This window comes from Lathyrus oleraceus, chromosome 6 (genome assembly GCF_024323335.1).
Source record: "Lathyrus oleraceus cultivar Zhongwan6 chromosome 6, CAAS_Psat_ZW6_1.0, whole genome shotgun sequence".
NCBI lineage: Eukaryota > Viridiplantae > Streptophyta > Magnoliopsida > Fabales > Fabaceae > Lathyrus > Lathyrus oleraceus.
This window is the reverse complement of record NC_066584.1, coordinates 122,451,343-122,460,222: the sequence shown is the minus strand read 5'-3', so window position 1 is coordinate 122,460,222 and position 8,880 is coordinate 122,451,343. Positions and strand designations below refer to the sequence as shown.

Sequence of the window (8,880 nt, the reverse complement as noted above, 5' to 3'; positions counted from 1 at the left end):
ACAAGTTTGATTATGTGGCGACCCACAACAAGATGCTTGACTCCCAAATATCTCAAGTAGCACAACAACAAGCTGCTCAGGCTACACCAGGAGGATTATTCCTTGGACAACCTCAACCTAACCCTAAAGTCCATGATAATGCTATTTCGCTGCGAAGCGGAACTCAATACGACGGGCCTAAAATTCCAGAACCACCAAAAGAAAACATTGTGACTACTCCAGAAAAACAAAAAGAGGATCCCGCAGAACTAGAAGAATGAAGAGAGGAGGATATTAATGATAAGAAGGTAGTGAATGATAACCAAGAAAATTGAACATATGTACCGCCGCCACCCTGCATATCATTGATTCCATATCCGCAAAGGCTTAAACAGACCAAACAAGATACCCAATACAAGAAGTTCGTGAAAGTAACTGATAAACTTCATGTTGAGATACCTTTTATCAAAGTCATTACCTAAATACCATCATATGCCAAATTCCCAAAAGACATCTTAACAAGCAAGTGCAAGCTCGATGATCTCTAACCTTTAGAATGCAATGCAATTGCTGAAAACAAATTAGCCAAGAAACAGAAAGATCCTGGAAGCTTCTCGATACCAGGTGTTCTAGGAAGACATGTCATAGACAAAGCATTATTGGATTTAGGAGCAAGCGTAAGTTTGATGCCTTTATCAGTTTGTGAAAGACTAGACCTAGGAGACATGCAACCAACTAGGATGTCTCTTCAACTGGCAGATTGACCGGTTAAGTACCCGTTAGGTATATTAGAAGATATCCCGGTTAGAATCGGACAACTCTACATACCTATTGACTTTGTCGTAATGGATATTAAAAAGGATGAAGAAATCCCTATCCTTCTAGGCAGGCCATTCTTATCAACTGCTGGAGCCATGATAGATGTAAAAAGAGGTAAGATGACTTTCGAAGTAGGTGGCAAGAAGGTAGAGTTTATCCTGACCAAAATTTTGAAAGCACACGCCATGGATGACTCTTGTTGTGCAATTGATATCATTGATGAATGCATAAGAGAATTGGATAAGGAGGAGCATATCGAAACAATAAAACTACCTCAACACCCATAATGGAAGACGGTCGATTTAAGTCAGTTACACCTTACATTGACGATAGCCTTAACGAATTCTTAGTACTTACCCCTGATCATATGCCAAAATTTTAGAAACCCGTGATAGAGCTTAAGTAACTGCCTAAGAACTTGAGATACGAGTATCTTGATGAAGAACTCAACAATCCAGTTATAGTAAATTCCAACCTTAACATAGATGAAATTGATCAACTCTTAGAAGTCCTAAGAAGATACCCTGCAGCTCTAGGCTATACCATCTCAGACTTGAAAGGAATAAGTCCCTCTGTGTGCATACATTTGATTATGCTAGAGGAAGATTCTAAACCTTCTAGACAACACCAAAGAAGGATAAATCCTAGAATGAGTGATGTAGTCAAGAGAGAAGTGTTAAAACTTATAGATGCAGGAATTATCTACCAAATATCTGATAGTACATGGGTCAGTCTTGTGCATGTCGTACCAAAGAAAGAAGGTGTCATAGTCGTACAGAATGAAAAAGGAGAATTGATAGCAAAACGCATAGAAAATGGATGGCGCATGTGTATAGATTATAGAAGACTAAATAAAGTAACCTGAAAGGATCATTTCCCCCTTCCGTTTATTATCCAAATGCTAGAGCACTTAGCTAAGAACTCTTACTTTTGTTACTTAGACGGATACTCTGGATTTTTCCAAATCCCCATCCACCCATATGACCAAGAAAAAACAACTTTCACGTGTCCTTACGGCACTTTCTCTTATCAACGAATGTCATTCAAAATGTGTAACGCTCCTACAACCTTCCAACGATGCATGATGTCCATATTCGTAGACTTCCTGGATGAAATCATGGAAGTTTTCATTGACAAATTTTCGGTGTGTGGATCCAGTTTTAAAAATTGCCTGGATAACTTAGAGAGAATCCTTGAAAGATGCATACAAGTTAATTTGGTGCTAAACTAGGAGAAATGTCATTTCATGGTAACAAAGGGAATAGTCCTATGACACATAGTATCAAAAAGGGGGATTGAGGTCGATAGAGCTAAGATAGAGATAATAGAGAATATCCAGCAACCCAAACAATTAGAGAAATCTGAAGTTTCCTTGTGTAAGAACAAAGTTGGTTCTACAATGTATCTCTAAGATTTTGATGATAACAAAGGATGAAACAAAAATGATACTCTAATGAAATTTTTCTTAAGTGTGCAGGACTCTTATCAAACCACCAGATACAGAATTTAACTATCAGATGATACTCGGAGAAAACGCGTCCAGAAGGTTCTGACTCTGATCAACGCAGTTACCAGCGCAACAGAAAGAAGTCAGAAACTCTGGTAAAGAAGACTGAATCCAGACTCTGATCTGAAGAAGTTAAGAGCATAGAGAAACTCTGATGTGGTCAGATATTATCAACCTCTAACATTAAACTCTGATTTACCAAGACTCTGATACAGATTCACCAGTTCAGAACACGTAACCGAAAAGAAATCTAGTTTTGGAAAGAAATTATTTCTAGAAGGAAATAATGAGGCGCACAAAACTGTTTTAGAAAGAAACAAGGAGAGTAATGATAATAAACATTCTTCAATAACCAAGATCATGTCATCACTCCAACGGTCCTTCTCAATGCCTATATAAAGGACTGAATACTTCACAAGAAGATACACCTGAGACACACAAGAATACATAAACGCTCTCTCATTTTTTCACGAGCTGCTGCTCTTACTTGAAAAGTTATTGTTCTTATAATTCTGTAATATTTTCTTTTTGTTAGAAGCACGTTGTATTACAAATCATTTTTTTTGCTAAGATATTTCCTCAAGTGACTCTGTGCAATCTGAATACTTGAGAAGGCTAAGGGATTATTCTCTTAGGCGGTTGTTTGTGTAATCTTTCAAGATTAGTGGATTAAGAACTCTTTGAAGGCGAAATCACCTTGGCAGGGTGGACTGGAGTAGCTTTGATTTTCAAGCGAACCAGTATAAAATTATGTGTCATATTTTTTTTTCTCTATGTGTCTGATATCTCAAAAAGCTTTTATTTCCAAAAACAATTTAAACCCCCTTTCTTGTTTTTTCTCTACCTTCAATTGGTATCAGAGTTTTGGCTCTGTTATTGGTTTTCTAATCAAACACTTAACAGTGTAGAGAGATCCAGCATGAGAAAAATACCATGGCCAATTCCAATGAAAGAGACAGTTACAACGCTAAACCTCCAATCTTTGATGGAGAAAAATTTGATTATTGGAAAGATAGAATTGAAAGTTTCTTTCTGGGCTACGACGCTTATCTATGGGATATAGTCACAATTGGCTACACTTCACCTGTGACTGACGTTGGCGTTGCCATCCCCAGAAACAAAATGCTAGATGATCAGAAGCGCGAATTCAAAAACCATCACAAAGCCAAAACGATACTACTAAATGCCATTTCCTACAATGAATATGAAAAGATCATCAATAGGGAAACAGCTAAAGAAATACTTGACTCCCTGAGGATGACTCACGAAGGAAATTCTCAAGTCAAAGAGACAAAGCCTCTGGCTCTAATTCATAAATATGAAGCCTTCAAAATGGAGGACGATGAAGCTGTAGAGGTAATGTTTTCTAGATTTCAAACCTTAATTGCAGGTCTCAAAGTGTTGGACAAAGGCCACACAACTGCAGATCATGTCAAAAAGATTGTTAGAAGCTTGCCAAAGAAATGGAGACCCATGGTTACAACTCTAAAGTTATCAAAATATTTGAACAACATCAACCTTGAGGAACTTGTCAGTTCACTCAGAAGCCACGAGATAGAACTGGAGGAAGATAAGCCTCAAAAGAAGATCAAGTATGTAGCACTAAAGTCCAGATCTGAAAGACGCAAGCCAGAAAGAAGATCAAGTATGTCCCTAGTGAAGATAAATCTTCCAAAGATGACAAACTTAAATCTCCTTTTTCTTATCACTACACACATACACAAGCACAACGTTTTGATAATGCTAGAAAACCCAAAGTTCTAAGAAACTCTGGAAAAACTAATCATAAAGGACCCAAAAGATTTTGGGTACCAAAGGATAAGATTGTTTATGTTGCAGATATCTTATGCAGCAGAGTTAAGACACCAATCATGGTACCTGGACTCTAGATGCTCGCGACACATGACGGAAAGAAAGCATATGTTCCAAAGCCTGGAACTTAAAGATGATGGCTTCGTAGGTTTCGGATGAAATCAGAAAGGAAGGATCAGAGACTCCGGAACTATTGGTAATGGAACTCTTCCCTCTATATCTGATGTTCTCTATGTAGAAGGATTAATGTATAATATGTTATCAATAAGTCAATTAAGTGATAATGCTTATGACGTAATCTTCAATCAAAAAACATGTAAAGCAATTAATCAGAATAATGGAACGGTCATATTCACTGGCAAGAGGAAAAATAATATTTACAAGATAAATCTTTCAGACCTAAAAGAACAAAATGTAAAATGTCTGATGTCTGTTCATGAAGAGCAATGGGTATGGCATACACGCTTGGGCCATATTAGCATGAGAGAACTCTCTTAGCTAAATAAACTCGAGTTAGTCAGAGGCCTACCTAAACTGAAGTACTCTTCAGAAACTCTATGTGAGGCATGTCATAAAGGTAAATTTTCAAAAACGTCTTTCAAAAAGAAAAATATTATTTCTACCTCTAAGCCTTTGGAACTTCTTCACATTGACCTGTTCGGGCCTGTTAAGACAGCATCAGTCAATGGAAAGAAATATGGACTAGTTATTGTTGATGACTTTAGCCGCTCGACATGGGTAAAATTCCTAAAGCACAAGAGTGAGTCTCACTCTGTATTCACTAGCTTCTGTTTCAAAGTGCAAAACGAATTTGACTCTAAAATCATCAGAGTCAGAAGTGATCATGGTCGAGAATTTGAAAATAAATTTTTTGAGGAGCTATTCGATTCTAATGGAATATACCATGACTTCTCCTGTCCTAGAACTCCACAACAAAATGGAGTTGTAGAAAGGAAGAATAGGACACTCCAAGAGATAGCCAGAACCATGATCAATGAAACAAATGTGACTAAGCACTTTTGGGCTGAAGCAGTAAATACAGCCTATTATATTCAGAATAGAATCTCTATAAGACCTATTCTGGAAAAGACTCCCTATGAACTGTGCAAGGGAAGTGTCATACCCCGATTTTGACTCTGAATTTTTTTCAAAATCAGTCATTTGCATTTCTCTTCATGACTACTTCACGTTTAATGATTTCTACGAAGTCATTCATCTAGAAAAACAAGAAAAAAGTTGAAGAAGCCAGAAGGGTATTCTCAAATGTCATTCACAAAAACCATGCCACAACTATTTCCATGATAACCGTGTTTGCAAAATTGGTAGAGTCATTGAGGCACAACGGTTGTTTGATAAAATGTCTCACAAAAACATTATTTCATGGAGCACCATGATTGCTGGGCATCTTCACAACAACACGGTTGAACAAGCCAATAAGTTGTTTGAAATAATGTTTAAAAAAGGGCAATTTGTTTGTGGACCTCGATAAGTACTTGCTATATGCACCAAGGGAAGCCTGAAAAGGCTAGAAAGTTGTTTGAGTTGGTTCCTGAAAACTGCTTGTTGAAATGCGATGACTGCTGGTTATGTAAAGAAGGGTCAGTTTAACGGGGCCGAGAAAGTTTTGAGGAAATGCCTATGAAGGATTTGGCTAGACATTACGGTTGGCTAGCGGATTTGCTTGGGCAACGATGCAAATGGAGGTGTGAAAGGAAGTGCTATTTCGTAAAGACTTGAGCAAATATAGGCTCGAGTTAATTGATTCTGATGTTGCCAAGTCACGAGCAACATTTTTGCTTGCAGATCTGAGTTGCTCTTCTAAGATACAGAAGAAGGCAACCAAAAAGAAAAACAGTCATTGGAGGGTGGAGAGTGCGTATAGTTTTTGCTTATGCACTATTTTGAGAGCCTGATATATTGCTTCTTGAGCCTACAAACCGCTTTGATATTCGCGCTGTCTTATAGCTTATGTGGTAAAATGGCCAAGGACATTTATTGTTGTCTCTCATGCTAAAGATTTGTTTTAAAAATACACACGGAAATTACTGATATAATTCACTTACAAAGCCAAAAGCTAACCACTTACAAAAGTAATTATGTTACTGTTTGAAGAACAAATTAAAAAAAAATCAACAAAAGGTAATAAAGGCACATGAGCGCTCAAGGGCTCAAGTGATGACTTTCGCGGTTGTTTCGTCGCCGCCAGCACATATTCTTGGCTCCACAAGGGCGCCCTTTCTCGCAAGCACTGATCTCTGCAAAGTTGAACAAGAGAACAAGTTGTTAAGGGTTAGAAAAAGTCATCTTGAATGTGCGGATGAACATGATTTGAATGGAAATTCTACAGCTGCCTATGAGTGCAACCAGAAGGCGGTTGATGTTTTTACCTGTGATGATGTGAGAACTAATTCAGTCGACCATCCGACATGTTTCAGTCTTACTTTAGACAGCAGTCCTGGATAAGTGAATGCAGCTTTTACAAACAACACGTAATGCTCAACCGGATGCGAGAACTTCAAAGGCAACGTTCGTGGAGAGAAGTAGATGTTGCAAGAACAATACAAGTATACATTAAGGGACCGGTTGCACGGTACCTGTTCTAAGGGTGTAGCTCCAAAGAATATGTCATACTCAAAATCCTGCATAACACCAATTACAACAATTTTATATAAGTTCACCAACCCGTAACAACACAAAAGTCAAATGCAAACCTGTTTCATGAAGGCCTCTATTCCGTATTTCTGTTGAAGGATCAAGATTGGAATCTTGGGTGTCAAACTGTCGTGTTCAGTTGGAACAGGTAACTCCGTGGCAGTGGTCGAGTTGCGACGGAGATGATGTGAGATGATCAAGGCTGCTGGATAATACACACAAGCATCCTTCCTATGTCTACTGTATTCCTCCACACCGACTGGCTGAAATAAGAAGATTATGTGAAGACTACAAAGAAAGAGAATCAACCCATTCAAATAATGAAATGAAAGAAGGCAATGGTTCTGTTAAAAAATAAAACCAATTGTTGAAACCTTACATGTTGTTGTCCAAAGTTATCGAGAGCGTTGCAATGACCGTAACAAAGGTTGAAGCCTGTTGATAGTTGCTTGACGTCTCCATTATTCAGGGTCCTTTATTTCATTCAGATTTAAGCCTTCACTAGGTTTGCATTTGTGTTCATGAACACAAATCTGGAAAACACAACATTCCATCAGCCGCAATTATTGTACCTGATGAAAGTATGCTTGCATTTGAACCGCCGGATGACCTCCTTTTTGATGAAAGGGTTGGTGTTCTGTTGGAGGGTTATGATGTCGTTCTTGGAAAGGGGCTGGAGACAATAACAGAAGCCTTGTAAATGAATTTTGAATATGCAGAGTGGGACAATAGAGGGAACTACAAAGGTTTTCTTGAGCCTGATACTTGCCTGAGCATGGACCATGATTCAAAAATTGATTTTTGCGTCAAGTGAGCAAGACTCCAACAAGGATAATGGCTTTACCCTTGGTGTTCCTGATGGCTGGTTTTCGGCACGCTGGTCATGCAAAGTTGGTGCTTCCGTGGATGAGATACTTAAAAAGAATCTGATTGTTGATGGTGCATGCAAAAAATAGTTGATCATGTCAGGCCATTAAAACAGAAGTGCACAAGCTTCCAATGGAAAATCTAGTACAGCTGGTTCGGCCTATGCTATTGATCTGATTACGTTTCAAACCAAACTGAGGTCATTCTATAATCATGGGACTGAAGCCTTAGCCTTTTAACTGGCCAAATCCTGCACAGGGTCAAACACAACAATTTCAGTGTAAATTAATCAAGTATATGACACACATGAAAAGCGTGAACAAACACCTACTCTTTGCTGATTAAGTCGTCATATCCTGTACGAACATCCATCCAACTGTAGAGCAAATAATTTCCAGTTGCATTAGGCCTGCAGTGTTGCAAGCCACTATCCAATCCCTTAGCCTATGATCCTGAGTCATTGTAGTGGTACTTCGAATTTTCACAAGTCATGCCAAGGCCAACCAAGACCACCGTCGCCAACGACAAGTGTTATCATGAGATCGTCATACCGTCAGCCAAACAATCATAGCCCTGCAAAAAAAATCAAACCAAACAATAACAGTCAACTTAAAATCATCCGGTTACAATTTGCAGAGAATATCCAAGATGCATGTGCTGAAGCGGCCGGCATTACTGAACAGACAGTTTCGTATGCAAGGACATTGTATGCATTTACAAATGAAAATTTGGCCAAATACTCATATGTAATATCACTTCAAGGGTTCATATATAGAGGAAAGATGTTAAAGTCCTCTATCAACGCAGTTTGAAAAGACAACAACAATAAGCTCGGAATAATCCCGGTGGAGAAAACAACTTACTGTGACGGCAGCGCTGGCATTTGAAAGTTCATCAATAACCTGTGGATCGATAAGGTAAACAAATATCAAGGATTGGAATTCAGAGAGAAAGAGAAAAACTAAAAAAAAAACAAAGAGCCTAGAAGGTCCAATACATAACTCGTACTCAACCATGCCAACCGAACCTAAAACCTGAGCTGGGATCAAAACCGGAATTGCTTTTGGAATTTTCAATTTCACTGCAGTAAAGCACGAAATAATTACCAAGCAGTAAATTCCGAAATTTCCCAATTTGGGATTTGAGACAAGTCAGAGGAAGAAAGTAGGTAGGTTCACATTACCTTTCCGGAAGATAACATCGAACAAGGGAAAGCACTTCTGAGCATGGAAAAGCGCTTCTGA

At 38.5% G+C, this 8,880-nt stretch overlaps 1 long non-coding RNA gene across 1 annotated transcript; it reads right to left on the bottom strand.

Moving 5' to 3' along the window:
• Positions 1-6,897: 6,897 nt before the first annotated feature.
• Positions 6,898-8,645, bottom strand: LOC127095043 (uncharacterized). Its single transcript, XR_007792662.1, has 4 exons — positions 8,500-8,645; positions 7,968-8,209; positions 7,149-7,886; positions 6,898-7,032 (listed from the first exon to the last, which is right to left on the bottom strand). It is a non-coding gene; the product is annotated as an uncharacterized LOC127095043 (long non-coding RNA).
• Between the last annotated feature and the right edge of the window lie 235 nt (positions 8,646-8,880).